The sequence below is a fragment of the Hibiscus syriacus genome, unplaced genomic scaffold, assembly GCF_006381635.1.
Source record: "Hibiscus syriacus cultivar Baekdansim isolate YM2019G1 unplaced genomic scaffold, ASM638163v2 tig00111582_pilon, whole genome shotgun sequence".
NCBI classification, from domain to species: domain Eukaryota; kingdom Viridiplantae; phylum Streptophyta; class Magnoliopsida; order Malvales; family Malvaceae; genus Hibiscus; species Hibiscus syriacus.
In genome coordinates, this window is record NW_024063126.1 from 12,279,414 (window position 1) to 12,296,936 (window position 17,523).

The 17,523-nt window shown below is 39.4% G+C and overlaps 1 pseudogene; it reads left to right on the forward strand.

Moving 5' to 3' along the window:
- Positions 1–3,862: 3,862 nt before the first annotated feature.
- Positions 3,863–12,325, forward strand: LOC120165247 (annotated as a pseudogene).
- The last annotated feature ends 5,198 nt before the right edge of the window (positions 12,326–17,523 follow it).

A 17,523-nucleotide genomic window follows, 5' to 3' on the forward strand; every position in this document is an offset into this window, starting at 1 on the left:
TGTCAGTGAAACACCCCTGGCTTCGCTCGTGTAGATAAAAATCAACTGCGGTCTTAGCCCAAAGGGTGTTATCCAGAATTGTGTCCGGTAATTGTTTCCTCTCCTCTTCAGATACCGGTATGGTACTGGCCGGTAACTCATACGAGAGCCAACTTGAATCCATCATGTCCGGCACGTCAGAGGGTTTCTCAAGAATCCTACATATGACGCCATGTGAATCGGGCTCTTGAATGGTGGGAGGGACATCTTCAACGATGACAGTGGCCTCTTGAACGGTGGGAGGGGACTCTCGAGGAATGATAGGGGCCTCTTCAACGATAGGAGTGGACTCTTGAGGGATGATAGGCGAGTCGGGCTTCTTCTTGCGGTGTCTTCGCACTATTGGGGTATACGGAGACTTAATAGCACGTGCACGCCGTCTGATGCGTGAACTCTGTCGTGCAAGAAAAACCCGACGTAAAGCATCCACCTTATCGGTCCGCTAAATAAAAATACAAATATCAGTAAATAAACAGACATGATATTTAAACAGTGAAAACAAAGATAAATATATTTCAAACTTTCAACCACAAGACAAAACAAAGACAAATACTAACTTCACAGTGTTAAAGTAAAAAGTTTAGCAGTTTTGGCAGCAACCGAATAAATTTACCAAGCAATCTAAGTGAAATGGTTAATTTAAGTGAAATTACGAGTAAATTTATCATCAAGTTAAATATGGAAAATCTTAAACTTACCTCGTTGCGTAGAGTATGAACCTCATTCTGCAACGATACTACCATCTCACGTAGAGCGGCAACCTCACCACGTAAAGTAGACACCTCCACACGCCATGCACCATCGTTATCGCGTAGAGTACCGATCTCCTCACGCAAGGCATTGACCTCATCACGTAACTCCCTTGACTCATCCCGTGGAGGTGGAGAACAGGGAGATAGAAGTCGTGGCATCTTTGTCGGTCGCCTATCATGAGGTGATGGTGGAGAAGAGACTCGATGATGCGACGGGATAGGTGATGGCTCTCGTTGTAGAGGTGTATAGTCGGGTCGATCAGGTGATGGCTCTGGGTGAGGTGATGGCTCTCGAAGTGGAGGAAGTGGAGGCTGCTCATCATTCGTGCCATCAGAAAAACGCTGACTAGCTTGCCACCAATCAGTGGCAAGCTCAGCCTCCGTGGGTGTCAGTCTCATTAATGGAGTGTTGGCCTCCTAATAATATAAAAACTAAAACAAAGTTAAATGTCTACTATTAATAACTTGTTTATATATGATAGTATTTGTGTTAACTTACATTATTTATTGTCGCATATGGTATTAAGTCTTCCCAATCCAACATACGTTTCCTCTTCCAGGAAATAGCCCTAGGAATATCATCTGAGGATTTTAATGCATATGTCCGCATGCTGGGGAAAGCCTCGAATATCCAAATCTACAAACAATATAATAACAAACATTAGTAATTGTTAAATAATTAATTATAATTTTGAAAACATTATATAGAAATTCTTACCTTAAAGGCCCAAACAAAGCCTGACAAAGTGTATTTCGACCCATCGCCCCGCAAACTTTTGCGGTCATCAAAGGCATACGACAACTTAGTCCAGGTAGCTTTCCATATATACGAACCCCACGGAAACAGATTCCATGCATTTAGGTCCTCTACCAATAATATTAGCTCCTGAGGAATAGGTTGTCTGGCCTCTCTGCCTAGAAAGCCGGCATACAAAAGTAGTAGAAGGCATACTCGGACAACATCGACGTCATTCATCCGAGTAAAACCATCTTTCTTATTAACAATTTCTTCATGTCGTCGACGTGTAAGTTCGGCTTCTCTATTGACTTATCAGGAAAAACCCTGGATAACCATGATGGGCGGGTGATATGACGAGTGTACCGGCCTACATCATCGTGTCCGAATCGTAGACCAGTGATTAAGCAGAACTCCTTCCGCCCAAAACAAGTATACGCCGGTGGAAAATGAAACCATATCTCTTCCTCACCACGTTGTATACTGTCAGGTAGATCGCTAGTCATGGTCTGAAGCCACAAATGGGTCAAACTAGCATCTCCACCCGGATGCTGTACTCTCAGCCATGGCCCGAAGCAGGTTTCTTCAAACAATTTTCTTTGTGCAGGTGAAAGCTTCGAAGCAATTGTAGTGGCTAGGCTAACTTTATTCCTTAATGTCAATGAAGCCGAAAAAAATTTCTACAAAAAAACAATAAACATACCAAGTTAGATATACCAAAAATTACACTGTCAAGATATACCAAAAACAAAACAATAAACATAAATAGTAGTTTATTCTTGAAACTAAAATTTGCAACACTGTTTCTGTCTTTTGGTTGAAATGAATATCGCAACGAGATAATGAGAATCGCAACGCGGAAATGACTATCGCAACGAGAGAATCGCAACGCGAAATGACTATCGCGACCAGACAATCGCAACGCGAAATGAAAATCGCAACCGCGAAATTAAAATCACAACGCGAAATGAAAATCGCAACGCGAAATGAAAATCGCAATGCGAAATGAAAATCGCAATGCGATTTTGGTTTCGCGTTGCGATTTTTATTTCGCGTTGCGATTATCTCGTTGCGATAGTCATTTCCGCGTTGCGATTCTCATTCTCGAAACTATTCTTCTTCTGCATTACTTCAACCAAAAGACAAAGCAAAGACAAATACTAACTTCACAGGCTAAACAGTTTAGCAGTATTGGCAGCAATCGAATGAATTTAATAAGAAATCTAAGTGAAATGGTTAATCTATTATTGAAATTACCAGTAAACTTATCATCAATCTCAATATGAAAAACCTAAAATAATGCAAAAATTTCAAAATAAAAATAAAAAAAACTAACCCTCGGAGGTTGATTTTCCATTTCTGAATGATTGTGAGGGATTTTTGACTGTGAATGGTTGTGAGGGATTTCGCCGGCGATGGGGACGGAAATCTTCGGAGATGGGGACAGATTTCGCCGTAGAGAGTGAGAGATGGAGATGGGACTGAGTGTTGTGTGTTTGGGTTTGAGGTTATGAGTTGCATGCGATTACTGTGGACGGTTCATTTTCCGATTTATTAAGAAAAAATACGTGTTTGGAATTTGAAAAAAAAAATACGCGTTAATACGAATGGCGCTAAGTAAATCGCGTTGCGAAAGTCAGTATCGCGTTGCGAAAGTAAGTATCTCGTTGCGATTTTTTATTATCGCATTGCGATAGTCAGTATCACATTGCGATTTTCCCAATTCGCGTTGCGATTTACTTATTCGCATTGCGAATTTCCCAATTCGCGTTGCGATTTACTTATTCGCATTGCGAATCGGGAAAATCGCAACGATACTGTAGACCATCGCAACGCGATTTTCAACTATCGCATTGCGAAAATGCAACGCGAATTTGCGATAATGGAGATCGCGTTGCGAATTAGCGATCGCATTGCGATTTTGTTGGTCATTTTGGCAAATCCGGAAAAAGTTGGTTAAAATCGTATATTATATGGGATTTTTGGTCACTGAGGTTATTTTCTCTTAAATTTAAACTCAACTCAACTCGAAAATATTTTAAATCAAGTTCGAGTTATAAAGTAGGACTCGTCAACTTAAATAACTTAAAATTTTTTGACTCAACTCAATCGAATGCTCACCCCAAAATGAATCCATCTAATGACCTTAGTGGTTAGAATGAGTATAGAAAAATATGAACAAATATTATCTAACAATCATCCCATATTATTAATATATATATATATATAATTAATTAAAGTTTAATTTTTGATCAGTTAAGTCTGCATCATTAACCTTGGACTTCAATACTCTTGAAGAGAAAATTCTCACAATAGTTATCTATGAATTCCTAAGCATCCAACAAGTTGAGAGAAAACCAGCAGGCATGGCAAAGGGCCTTTCATGGCAGCTTTCGTTCTCTTGTTCAATTATTATTACCTTCTTCCTCACCCTAACCATTGCTCAGCAACAGCCTCTGTACCATTTTTGTTCAAACACAAACGGTAACTTCACTAGAAACAGCACTTACGAAACAAACCTCGACGGCCTGCTTTCATCTTTCTCCCTCAACGCCACAAATGGAAACGGCTTCCACAATTTTTCATCAGGCCATGGTTCCACCATGGCTAACGCGGTTGCACTTTGCAGAGGGGATGTGAGCCAAGGTGATTGCTTCAGCTGCATCAACGACGCAAACGCCGAGCTCAGAAATCGTTGCCCAAATCAAAAAGAGGCCATCATATGGTACGACAGCTGCATGTTCCGCTACACCAATCACACCGTCATCGGCGATGCCGAAAACAGCCCTCATTTCTACACGCCGAACGAAAATAACGTGACGGATGTAGATGCTTTTAATCGGGCTTTGGATTCTTTGTTGGATAGACTAATGGATGTTGCTTCATCGGGGACTTCCCTCGGGAAGTTTGCGACAGGAAGTGAACGAGTTACGGCTTTACAAACAGTATATGCGCTTGTTCAATCCACTCCTGATTTAACGCCGATCGATTGCCGGTCTTGCTTGTCTCAGGTGATCGTAGATATCCCCCGGTGCTGCGATGGAAAAAAAGGTGGCAGGGTATATGCGCCTAGTTGTAATATTAGGTTTGAGACCGAACGGTTCTATACTCTTACTGCTGCTGATACAGGAACATCATCAACAGCACCGCCGCCTACACCATCTCTCCCGCCTTCTAATGATACTACAACGACAGGGAACAAGAATAATTCATCTCGACTTACTATCATCATATCCATCTCCGCTGTTGGTTTTGCTCTACTTGTCATTTCCTGCTGCATCTTCATCATCTTGCGGTCGAGAAAGAAGCCAAAGGTGAAAGCCAAAAGTAAGTAAAAAGTACTAGTTTATTGTTTTTTCTTTCTTTTCTTTTTGGCAACGTTGTGACTGAATCTGCAATTTATCTCTGAAGAGCAAGAAGTAACCGAAGCTGCGGATGAAATCAAAACTGCAGAGTTTTTACAATATGATTTCAACAGCATTAGAGCTGCAACGGATAACTTTTCTGATGCAAATAAGCTTGGACAAGGTGGATTTGGGGCAGTTTATAAGGTAATTAAAACTGGGCTATTTCACCTGTTTCTGCCAACTAGAAACCTATGTTAGGGATGACGAGGAGTCGAGTTGGATTAAAGTTTAGCTCATCTATTGAAAGCGCTAGAGGCTCGTGTTATACTCAGTAAAGAGTGGAAGAAAAAGCTTTCTTTCTCATTTTAAACCATCACCCTTACATACCTTATATATCCGCCAAGATTACACGTTTGTTAGCAAGAACTCTAATTGCCTATTATAACATAAACGCAAATTAACAAACAACTTAACTAACTAGCAGCTTAACAGAACTTAGTTACTCTTGCATTTAGAAACAACCATGCACATGTGAACCAGGCATCCACTCATGCATCAGGTAACTCAACAACTGCAACATACTTCAACATTCTTCCTGCTTTCTCTTCTCTCCTGCTTCTCAGCACAACTTCACACACAGCTTTGCACGAAACTCTTCAAATGCATTTCTTGCCAATGGCTTAGTTAGCCCGTCAGCAACTTGATGTGCAGCAGGGACATAGTTAACTCGCAATTGCTTTGCTGCAACCTTCTCGTGTATGAAATGTATATCAAGATCAACATGTTTGGTATGAGCATGATACACCGGGTTTGCACTCATCGTCACGACACTAGTGTTGTCGCACCATATCACGGGCTCTTCTCTCGAACATATCCCAAGTTCAGTAAGCAAAGCTCCAACCCAAACTACATCTTCTGCAGTGTCAACAACACTTTTTTATTTAGCCTCCATTGTGGAGCGTGATATAGATTTTTTCTTCTTTGAACTCCAGGCAACCAAATTGTTTCCAACAAACACGTTGTGGCCAGACACCGACCTCCTATCATCAAGGCTGCCACCCCAGTCCGCATCTGCAAAGGCAGCAACCTTAATACTAGTTCCAGCAGCAGTGAATACTAGCCCATAGTTAATTGTACCAGCCAAATAACGTAGGATTAGTTTAACTACAGCCATATGTGATTGTCGTGGGGAGTGCATGAACTGAGCCACCTTGTTTACACAGAACGTGATGTCAGGTTTGGTATGGCACACATACAGCAACCCTCTAATAATGATGCGATAATAACGAGCATCAACAACAGGATCACCATTATCACAGCGCAGCTTGGTGGCTATTACCATAGGAGTTGGTGTTGCAGTTACTTTCAGCATGTTTGCTTTCTTAAGTAGCTCCATGATGAATTTCTTCTGTGATAGTGCTAAGCACTCACTAGTTCGTTTGACCTCGATCCCTAGAAAATAAGAGAGCTGGCCTAGGTCCTTTAGTGAGAATTTGTTGCTCAACAGTCGAACCATCTCATCCACTTCAGTGCTCAAGTGTCCTGTGATGATGATATCGTCAACATATACTAGCAAGTTTATGTAGTGCAACCCTTCCTTCTTGATGAACAAAGACACATCAGCTCGGGACTCTTTGAATCCAATGCTTAACAAACTGTCTCGCAGCTTAGTGTGCTAGCACCTAGGTGCCTGCCTTAACCCGTATAGTGTTTTTTTAAGCAACACACCAATTTGCTACCATCAGAAGCAGTTTGTTCGAACCCTGGCGGCTGTTGTATGAAGACCACCTCCTGAAGGTCGCCATTCAAGAAAGCATTGTTCACATCTACTTGTCTTAGAGTCCAGTTGTTGGTTACAGCTAACGACAGAATGACGTTCAAGGTGTTGAACTTAACAACATGGTTGAATGTATCTCTAAAGTCATATCCTGGAATCTGTGAGAATCCTTTAGCCACTAATCGTGCCTTATAGCGGTGGATAAAGCCGTCGGGATTTCTTTAAACTCTGAAAAGCCATTTACAACCGATCACCTTTCTTCCTTCTGGTAGTTTAGTGAGCTCCCAGGTGTTATTGCGCTGTAGGGCATTGTATTCTTCATAAACTAATGCCCTCCAGTCTGGTGACTGAAGTGCTTCATGCACACTACATGGAACATCATCATCAACAGATCCTATGTACGCTTTAGGTTTAAATACCCCGCACTTACTGCGAGTCATCATGGGGTGTTTGTTACCACGACTGGTTGCAGCATCAACATCATCATTCTCGGCTGAACTCTCCATATGTTGTGCAGGGTTTATTTCATGTTGGTCATCTTCATAGATATTCACTACGGGTACTTCAGGGATCACCTCAGTTTCCTCCATAGCACGACTGTTATCTGTAGCTTGTATGCTGCCTGATGGACTGATGCTGCTAGCACCCGAGGACAACCTGTCGTTTCAGGGTTGTAACGACTTGAACCTTGTGATGTCAGTGACCAACTCAAGCGATCGAGATGACTTTCTAGTTGAAGTTGCTTCATGATTTTTTTCAGAACTACCTGCAAAAGGAAAGATATTCTCATTAAATATTACATGTCTGGAAACGTATATATGCTCATTTCTTGCTAGGCACATGAATCCTTTATGTTGCGTGTTGTAGCCTAAGAAAGTGCACAATTGGGATCGGAACTCGAGTTTGTGATGCAAGAACGGTCTTAGGTGAGGAAAACATATACATCCAAATACCCTTAGTCTGCTGTAATCTGGTACCTTTCCGTATAGTCTCTCAAATGGTGATTTACCAAGCAGTACTTTTGTTGGAAGTCGATTGACGAGATGTACCATGGTTTGAATGGCATAAGACCAGAACTTGATGGGCATGGAGGCCTGAGCAAGTAGCACCAGGGCCATTTCAACTAAGTGCCTATGTTTTCGCTCCACTACTCCATTCTGTTCAGAAGTGTGAGGGCATGTGAGTCTGTGAATAACTCCAGCTTTGCTTAGTTCATCAGTCAAGGGTCGAAACTCCCCCCAATCGATTTGTATAGCTTTAATCGTTCCCCCGAACTGGGTAGCAACTAGTCTCTGGAATAGCATAAATGCATTTACAGCCTCAGCTTTTGACCTTAGCAAGTATATCCACGTAAATCGAGTAGCAGCATCAACAAAAGATACATAAAATCTAAATCCATTGGATGAAATATGTGGGGTCCCCATAGATCAGAGTAAACCAGCTCGAACGGTTCATTGTACACACTGTCTGATCGAGGGAAGGGCAATTTGTGGCTTTTACCCAAATAACATGCAATACAACTCTTATTAACATCATGAAACGTTTTTACATCTATTTGTTTACAAATTTTGACTAGTGTATCGTAAGCAGGGTGGCCAAGTCTTCTATGCCAGATTTCTGTCATTGTAGGGGAAGCCATGGCAACTTGTATTTCAGCAACACTATCTTTGTGTTGAGTCCTACTAGACTTAAAGGTATATTATCCATTGCATTCTTCACCTTGCAGCAGAACAGCCTTGGTGGCTTCATCTCGAACATAGCATGTTTTAGCATGAAACTCGAGGTACACTAGGTTATCCCTAGCAAGCTTGGAGACAGAAAGTAGATTTTTTGTTATTGAAGGAACGTGAAGAATGTTGCTTAATGATAGAGTTCTTGATAGGGCAGGTAGCTCAACATTACCGACCAAATGAACATGTAGAGATTCACTGTTTCCTACCATCAACTTACCAGGATTGGTAGTGTTTGAGTGATGCGTGATCGAGGATGCATTGGAGGTAACATGGTGCGTTGCACCAGAATCAATTATCCACTGATCTTGGCTAACAGACATTGCATGTGCTTGACCTCTCCCAACATTCCTGCTGTCATCATGATACGTGCCACTGTGATTGCAATACATGCATGCATTTTCATTGTTCCCATTTGCAGTATAATAAACTTTTGAAGACTCAAGCCCAAAGTTGTGATCATCAATCGTTATGCCTGAGAAGTCTTCATCGAATCTGTGCCACCACTGACTAACAAGGTGTCCATTCTTGCCATACAGCTGGCACTAGACTTTAGGTCGAGCTCTTCCTCTGCCACAGGATCTCCCACGTGTGTAAGATGAATTATTTGACCGAAACTGTTGCTTTTCACGATTCTTGTGAGACTCAGGTTCAGCCTTCCCTTGTGCAAGATTTTCACTAATAAGTAGAGAGTCAGGTTGGTAATCAAATCCTTCTAGTTGAGTCTCAGCATCAACAAGCATTGTGCAAATGCTGTCAAGCGACAACGTGTCGCGCATAGCAGAGATAACTGCTATAAAGGGCTGATATTCCCTTGTGAGCCCTTTGAGAATGCTCGCAACATGTTCTGCTACTGACACAGGACTACCATAAGAGTTCAACGCATCAATAACCTCCTTTACCTTTATGAGGTAATTTCGCATGCTATCTCCTCCTTTTTTGAGAGATTGGAGCTTATAGTGTAAACTCATGATGGCAGTAGCAGAACGATTAGCGAAAAATTGCAAGACTTTGCTCTATACCTGAGCAGACGTTTCAGCACCAACAAATTGAGGAAGCAAGTGGGGACTAACTGTTGACAATAGCTAGGAAGCCAACACACTGTCTTAAGCCAAGAACTCTTCATGTTCTTCATTCACAACTGCAACTCCTTCTTCACCAAGAACCGTTTCTGGAGGTGGGACCATTGTGCCATTCAATATTCGCTCGAGACGGTGGCTCCTTACAGTGAGTAGCACTTGTTGCTTCCAAAGTAGGAAATTTGTTTCATCGAGAACCACGTTCACTCTTTTATTGGTGAACACTTTGGTGTTTCTGGATGATAACTCCATTGATGTGGCTGTAGAAGAAACACTTTGATCCATTAAAGAGAACGAGCAGCGAAAAACGCACCCTAGGACGTAGTAGCGAATGATACCATATTGAAAGCGCTAGAGGCTCGTGTTATACTCAGTAGAGAGTGGAAGAAAAAACTTTCTTTCTCATTTTAAACCATCACCCTTACAAGCCTTATATATCCGCTAAGATTACACGTTTGTTAGCAAGAACTCTAACTGCCTATTATAACATAAACGCAAACTACTTAACTAACTAGCAGCTTAACATAACTTAGTTACTCTTGCATTTAGAAACAACCACGCACATCTGAACCAAACATCCACTCATGCATCAGGCAACTCAGCAACTGCAACATACTTCAACATCATCCGAAATCGATTTAAAATTTGAAGTCTTCCACTGAGTTCGACCTGGGCTTCGGGAGGGCTTCACACGATCTGATATTTTAAGTTAAAGCCCACTTCCAACCCGATTAATATATATAATATTCATTTTTATTAGATAAAATAAGGATTTAATTGAAAAAATAAAATAAAAAGGGAATTTTTTCAATTATCTCTAAAGATATAAAAGATAATTATAATATAATATAGGGTTGGGTGAGGTTGGTTTTTTTCACTATAAACCCAAACTTAACCTAATCCGGCATTACCTAAAAAATCCTAATCTGAACATATATTTTTAAATTGAAACCAGACATATATCAAAATCTGTTAGATCCGGATGAAACACCTAGAACACTTAGAAACTTTGAAGATTATATAAGATATGGTTCTTCTAAAGATAAAGAAGAGATTGGAGAACAAAAGAATATGAGAGTTTTTCATATATCTCATCCCCAATCATCTGATTCCCTTTTCGTTGAGAGATCCTTGGATTGCAGAGAAGTATGTGTTTTTAAAGTATTTAGTGTCGTTTAAATCTTGAAATTTTATCTCTTAAACTTTAAACGGATCACGAAAGCACCTCAATTAAGGAGCACAAAATTCATAGATCATGTAACACTTATCTCCGACACTAATGCATTATAAGGACTCCTATAGAAGGGCCTAAAGAGTTGGAGGACTTGATTAACGAAGTTAAAAACCTTGGAGGACCGATTAGAGAATTGGTGTAGGAATAGCTCAGTTGGTGAGTCTTCTAAAGTTTCCCACTTCGTCAATCAAGTTCTCCAACTCTTCAACTTTCAATTGGGTCCCTCCAATGCCTCAACTCTTAAGGTAAGCTACGACAAGTGCTACACGATCTATCAACCGTATCCTTCCTAGCCTGTCTACACTCGGAACCATAAGGGTTAAGATGGCTAATATGACATCAGACATTTTAGGAACATAATTCCGTTCAGTTGTTAAAAGTTCCGACTGATTGTACAATCGAAGGATCTCTCAATACGTTTATATTTAGGATTCTTCTCAGGCATATGAGTTTTCATTGTTGTATCTTCTCAGGGCACACTTGCATATAGAAATTCAATAGCAGTGAAAAGGTTGTCAACAGAATCTAGCCAAGGAGACCATGAATTTGAAAACGAGGTTCGGTTAATGGCCAACCTTCAGCACAGGAATTTGGTTAGGCTCCAAGGTTTCTGCCTTGAAGGAAATGAAAGGCTCCTCATCTATGAGTTTGTGCCTAATGGAAGTCTTGATAATTTCTTATTTGGTACTTGATAATACATCATAGTGTATTAGTGCATTATAGAATCTATACTACAAAGCTAAAGACCAACATTTATGGTGATGCAGACCGAGTTAAGAAGGCGTGTTTGAACTGGGAAAGACGGTACAAAATCATCGGAGGCATCGCTCGTGGACTTCTCTACCTTCATCAAGATTCTCGACTCCGAATCATTCATCGTGATCTCAAAGCTAGCAACATATTGTTAGACGCAGAGATGACTCCTAAAATTGCAGATTTTGGCATGGCCAGAATGTGTGCTGTTGATCAAACTCAAGGTGCTACTAGTAGAATCGTTGGAACATAGTAAGTACCACAAACTCATCTATGCCTTGAATAAAACAAACCCGAGGATTCAAATTTCGACGTATCGTTAACTTTTCTTACATCAACCGACTTGTAGCGGATACATGGCACCCGAATACGCAATGCACGGTCAGTTCTCGGTTAGATCAGATGTTTTTAGTTTCGGTGTACTGGTTTTGGAGATTTTAAGTGGTCAAAAGAACAGTAGCTTTCATAATGGGAGTAATGTAGATGATCTTATAAACTTTGTAAGTATCCAAATCTTGTGAATGTTATGTGCATTAAAAGAATGTATAGTTTATCAATCTGCATGAACTAAAACCCTGCAGGCTTGGAGAAATTGGAAGGCTGGGACTGTGTTTGATCTTGTAGACCCCAGTTTGAGGGATGGCTCGAGAACTGAGCTGATGAGATGCATCCACATTGGTCTGCTTTGTGTTCAAGAAAATGTGGCTCAGAGACCAAGTATGGGTTCGGTTGTTCTCATGCTCACTAGCTACTCCACCACGCTACCGTTGCCGTCGGAACCTGCATTTCTCTTGCACAGCTGAACTCGATCGGTGGTGCAGTTGTCGCGGGACTTAAATCCGGTGAATTCGAGTTTGAGCTGATTACCTTAAACCATCCCTTTCCCTGTGGTATGTGGCGGGGGTTAATCAGAAATCCTTGTTTTACCATCCCTTCCCCTACATGGAAAATATAGTATACAAAAAGCTATTATTACAAGGGTACATTCCAAACATTTAATTATTTTAAATTAAAAGAAAATTTATTATTTAATAAATTTATAATGTAGTTATTTTATTTATAATGACTTTACAGATATAGAAACAATAAAGATTGAAGAGTATGCCCATCTTTTAATCATTGAAAACATAATTTTTTTAATATTGTACTATTACTCAAACTAATATTTTATTTTTTTAAATATTTCATATTTATATATTTTATAATTCTTTAGAGGTTAATTATCAATCATTAATTATTGATATTATAATAAAATATACAAATAATTCTGGAGAGTAAACCTAATAAATTTGGAGCATTTCAAATTTAACATTTGCTTGTTGATCCAATCTATGATGGACTTGACTTCAAGTCCCTTTGTACATTTTCGCTTAAAGCTCAATTGCCATGATTAAGTCTTTTGGGCCACACTACTCATAGTAAAAAAGTTCTGTAGTACAACCATTGAGAACACCCAATTTCTTCATCAAAGTAGCCAATGCCATAAAAAATGATGGTTATCTGACTCGGAACAATCCCATAAGTATTCATTACATCTCTTACAAAATCATATGTTGGAAGATGAAACCCGGCCTCTAGAACGAATAAAGGAAGATAGAACCACTTTGGGTCACCGTCCAAAACTTCACTGTAATCACTTAGGCATCACAGCTCAAATGGGATGTCAAACTCAAAATTATCTCACAATAAACCATGGCTCAATAGTAGATTCTTAGCTTCGTCTTGCCCAGTCTTGCGTACGAAAAGACCACCGTCCTCGAGAGGCGACAGGTTTGTCTTCACCTTCTTCTTCAAGTCCTTCACCACCTTTGCGATGCCTTTTCTCAACATCACAACAAGGGATTTCAAAATAGAAATAAAGGAAATCTCACAAATAATACGACAATTTGAAAAGCAATCACCAAAGAAAATGAAATTAGGGATCTTGCTCTAACTCGTTCCTTTAAATAGTCAAAGGAAGTAACATCTCTCCAACGATCAAAGTATTACGCCTTTTGGTTACTCCAGTCACATAATGATACATGTATGATCCTCAGACCATGTAAAATAATCATTGTGACATTTTTCTCAAAAGTGGCCCATTAAATGCAAGGCACGTCTCCACGCTTTCAATAGGAATGCGAGTAAAGGTTCATTGAACATGTTTCCATATCTCTACAACTGAACTTGCACAATAAAATTTTTGTCATGGATCATATTGATCCAGACAATGTTAAGCCAACCAAGGAATGCCATGAAGTACATAATGTTGATGAATCTGACAGATTGGTTGGTCAGCTCTTCTCTTCTCTTCATGTGATCAAGCTTGGTACTTTTACAAGGGATTCGTATAGGAACATGGGTTTAATGCACGTAAGGGAACAACACAGCTTGACGTGGAAGACTGATATTGATGAGTAAGGCTGATATTGATGAGGCAACATTTAAAGAGGTCGGTGTTGGCATATCACAAGTAATGAACTATTTAACGCAGCAGACAGGGGGCTATCATAATGTTGGATTTACACATAAAGACCTCTACAATGCACTTCAAAGAGGTAAAGCAAAGGAAATCGTCGATGGGGATGTGAATGCGCTTATTTCTTACTTTGATTATAAGAAATATGATGATCTCGGGTTTTTTATGACATACTCGATAGACGAATCAGGGGCATTGCATAATCTTATTTGGTCGGATTCTACATTGAGATCAAATTACACATGCTTCGGTGATGTAATTGCGTTCGACACAACGTACAAAGATAATTTGTATGGTCGACCAATTATGCCTATTGTCGGTGTCAATCATCACCATAACACAATTGTGTTTGCCACTGCCATAATCGCTGATGAGACGTCCCAATCTTTCGAGTGGGTGCTACAAAATTTTTTAGAAGTCATGATGAATAAATTGCCTATTTCAGTTGTCACCGATGGGGATAGGGCAATGCAGAGGGCTATCAAATCTGTTATCCCTTATGCTAAGCACAGATTATGTTCTTGGCATCTTTCTCGCAATGCACAAGCTAACATTGGTGACCCAAAATTTACAGCAGCATTCTCAAAATGCATGGCTTCCTGGTGGACAACCGAGGAATTTGATATTCAATGGCGTTCGGTTGTTTCAGAATTCAACGTCGAAAAACATCTATGGGTGATTGAGAAGGGAAATAATCGGCACTTATGGGCACAAGCATATCTAACCGGTCATTTCTTTTCCAATATTTGCTCAACATAAAGGTGCGAGTCTATGAATGCTTCACTAGCGATTGCACTGAAATACAAGAAGACATATTTAGATGTTGTTCGTGCAATTAAAGATGGAATTAGTAGAATGCGTATGAACGAGTTGAAAACGGATTACTTAAGTTTCCAGACAAAACCCTTCCAGATCACAAAACTGGTCGACCTTGAAAGCCATGCTACTGAGATTTTTACCCGCGAATCTTTTCGTGCGTTCCAAGATGAACTTCTACGGGAGACATTGTACTGGATTGAGGAAGAGATTCAGTCCTTATCAAATGAATGTCAACATTATATTTTGAAAAAGTACAAAGAAAAAAATAAGATATTTGAAATTAGTTTTGATTCTCGTACGAAAACCCTAATTTGCTCATGCAAAAAATTCGAGACCGTTGGACTTTCGTATCGCCATCAACTTCACATTTTGAAGCACTTGGATTACACATAAGTGCCCGGGACTTTGATTTAAAGTAGGTGGACTAAGGATGCGAAGCTTCTGCACCCAGTTATGTTGACTTGAATGTGCCTCCAGAAATGATGCAAATGGCAAGGTTCACTGCTCTACGTTCAACGTCAAGTAGGTTATGCTATATTGCATCAAAGACAGGCGTGTCTTTCAAAACCGCAAGAGATGAGATGAAAAGACTAACAGAAGAATTTGAAAACTCGTTTGGTTTGAATGATTCAGTCAACCAGAGCAGTGTAGTAAACAACGTTCGTGATCCTCAACGAAAACAACGCAAGCGAAAAGAAGTACTGAAGAACAAGGTCAAGAAGAAAATTAGGCGACATGGGTACTGCAACGGTGAGGGACATAACAAACTAACATGTCCTCAAGTCAAGCTCAATTTGAATACAAGCACACAACCTACATCAACTGATTTTTTCAAAAACGGAATGGAATGGTCATTCAGTCCCGCACGTGATGACAACGATCTCCATATATCGTAAGTATCAACATGACTCCTATTGTGCATAAGAAACATGTACAACAACCAATGGCTAACTTTTCTAATCTCATACATAATTACATTCACATACAAAATTATAAATCGTATACAAAATTATAAATCTTATACAAAATTAACCCTACATTAACAAAATTTCCTCTCTTAGTCTATTTTGATTGTGGCTTACGAGACCGTTTAATATTTCATCTGCATCATCACATAAATATCAAATAATCTGTAGACTATAGTCTCTCGCAATCATGGCCAGAATCAGTTCTGTAACGCTTATTATCCATGTTAATCATGTTGACTGCATAGCCAATAAAACCTGGGGGTCCAAATGGTAAGCTAGGAATTGGTAAGGCAAGCTTTCTTTTAGGGTTTAGGATTTAGAGCCATCCAGCGTAAGGAGTGCATGATTGAACATTAAGTATAATAGTTGTATTCAGTTGTTGAAGAATTGTTCTTAATTTTAGATAAGGATAGTTGTTATGATATACGTTCACGTTTCGGGACCAATTAGTTAGATGTGTGCAGTAGCCTATATCCTTGAGACAGAGCACAAGAAATCTGGCACTTAAAGATTTACCAAGAGCGGTAGCTTTTACTCTGCATAAAGACCGAACCTAGAATCAACTTTGTAATTATGCCTATCATGCTGAAGAGAACTTGTTGAATAATAGGATTTGCACACAACTACAAGTATTTTAAACGCTAAACCCAACTCCTCACATGGAAAATTATGCAACAAAGATGTCAGGATTTCCCATAAAATGATTGACATCTCTGTTGCATAATTTTCTATGTGAGTAGTTGGGTTTAGGGTTTAAAAATGCTTGCAGTTGTGTGCAAATCCTATTACTCAGTAGGTTCTCTTCAGCTTGATAGGCATAATTGCAAAGTTGATTCTAGGTTCGGTCTTCATGCAGAGTAAAAGCTACCGCTCTTGGTAAATCTTTAAGTAACAGATTTCTTGTGCTCTGCCTCGAGGATATAGGCCACTGCACGCATCTAACTAATTAGTCCCGAAACGTGAACGATATCATAACAACTATCCTTATATAAAATTAAGAACAATTCTTTAACAACTGAATACAACTATTATACGTAATGTTCAATCATTCACTCCTTACGTTGAAGGGCTCTAAACCCTAAACCCTCAAAGAAAGCTTGCCTTACCAATTCATAGCTTACCATTTGGACCCCCAGGTTTTATTGGCTATGCAATCAACATGATTATGAGCTTCATTTATCCTTTTGCATTCAGTCAGACTGTAGAGATTTGAATCAACTAAATTGGATTAAATACTTTCATACAATTACCATTTCAATAACAATTACATGAATACATTGATACTTACTATTTACTTTTGATTTTCTTCAATATTGATACGCTGGGGCTCCATTTAAAGGTCATCATCTTCGCGAACAAAAATTGAACTTTCAACCGATAACCATTCACAAACAGCAAACTTTAAAACCTAACCCCTCTTTCTGAAGACTTTCTAAAAAAATTATGGTTTCGACAATATATCTATCGAACACAAGAAGGAAAAAAAGTGTCCAATATGAAAATCAATACCATAATATCGATACATTTACATGAATAACTGATCGTAACTGTTATGAACGCTGGTATTCATCGGAGTGGAAGAGAAGAGAATTGTCTTTAGGGTTTATCGATTTGGGGTTTGTATAACGTTATAAATAATGAAGGAAAAAATACGTAATTTAAAAACGTATCGACACAAAACTCAAAAGTGTCGATACATTATGTAGACCTATTCTCACATAAAACCGATATATTTATACCAGTTACATTACAATATTACCTATTACATTATAATTATGGGTTTCGATGTTTTTCGGATCGATACTTTTTTATAAATGTATCGACATTTTAT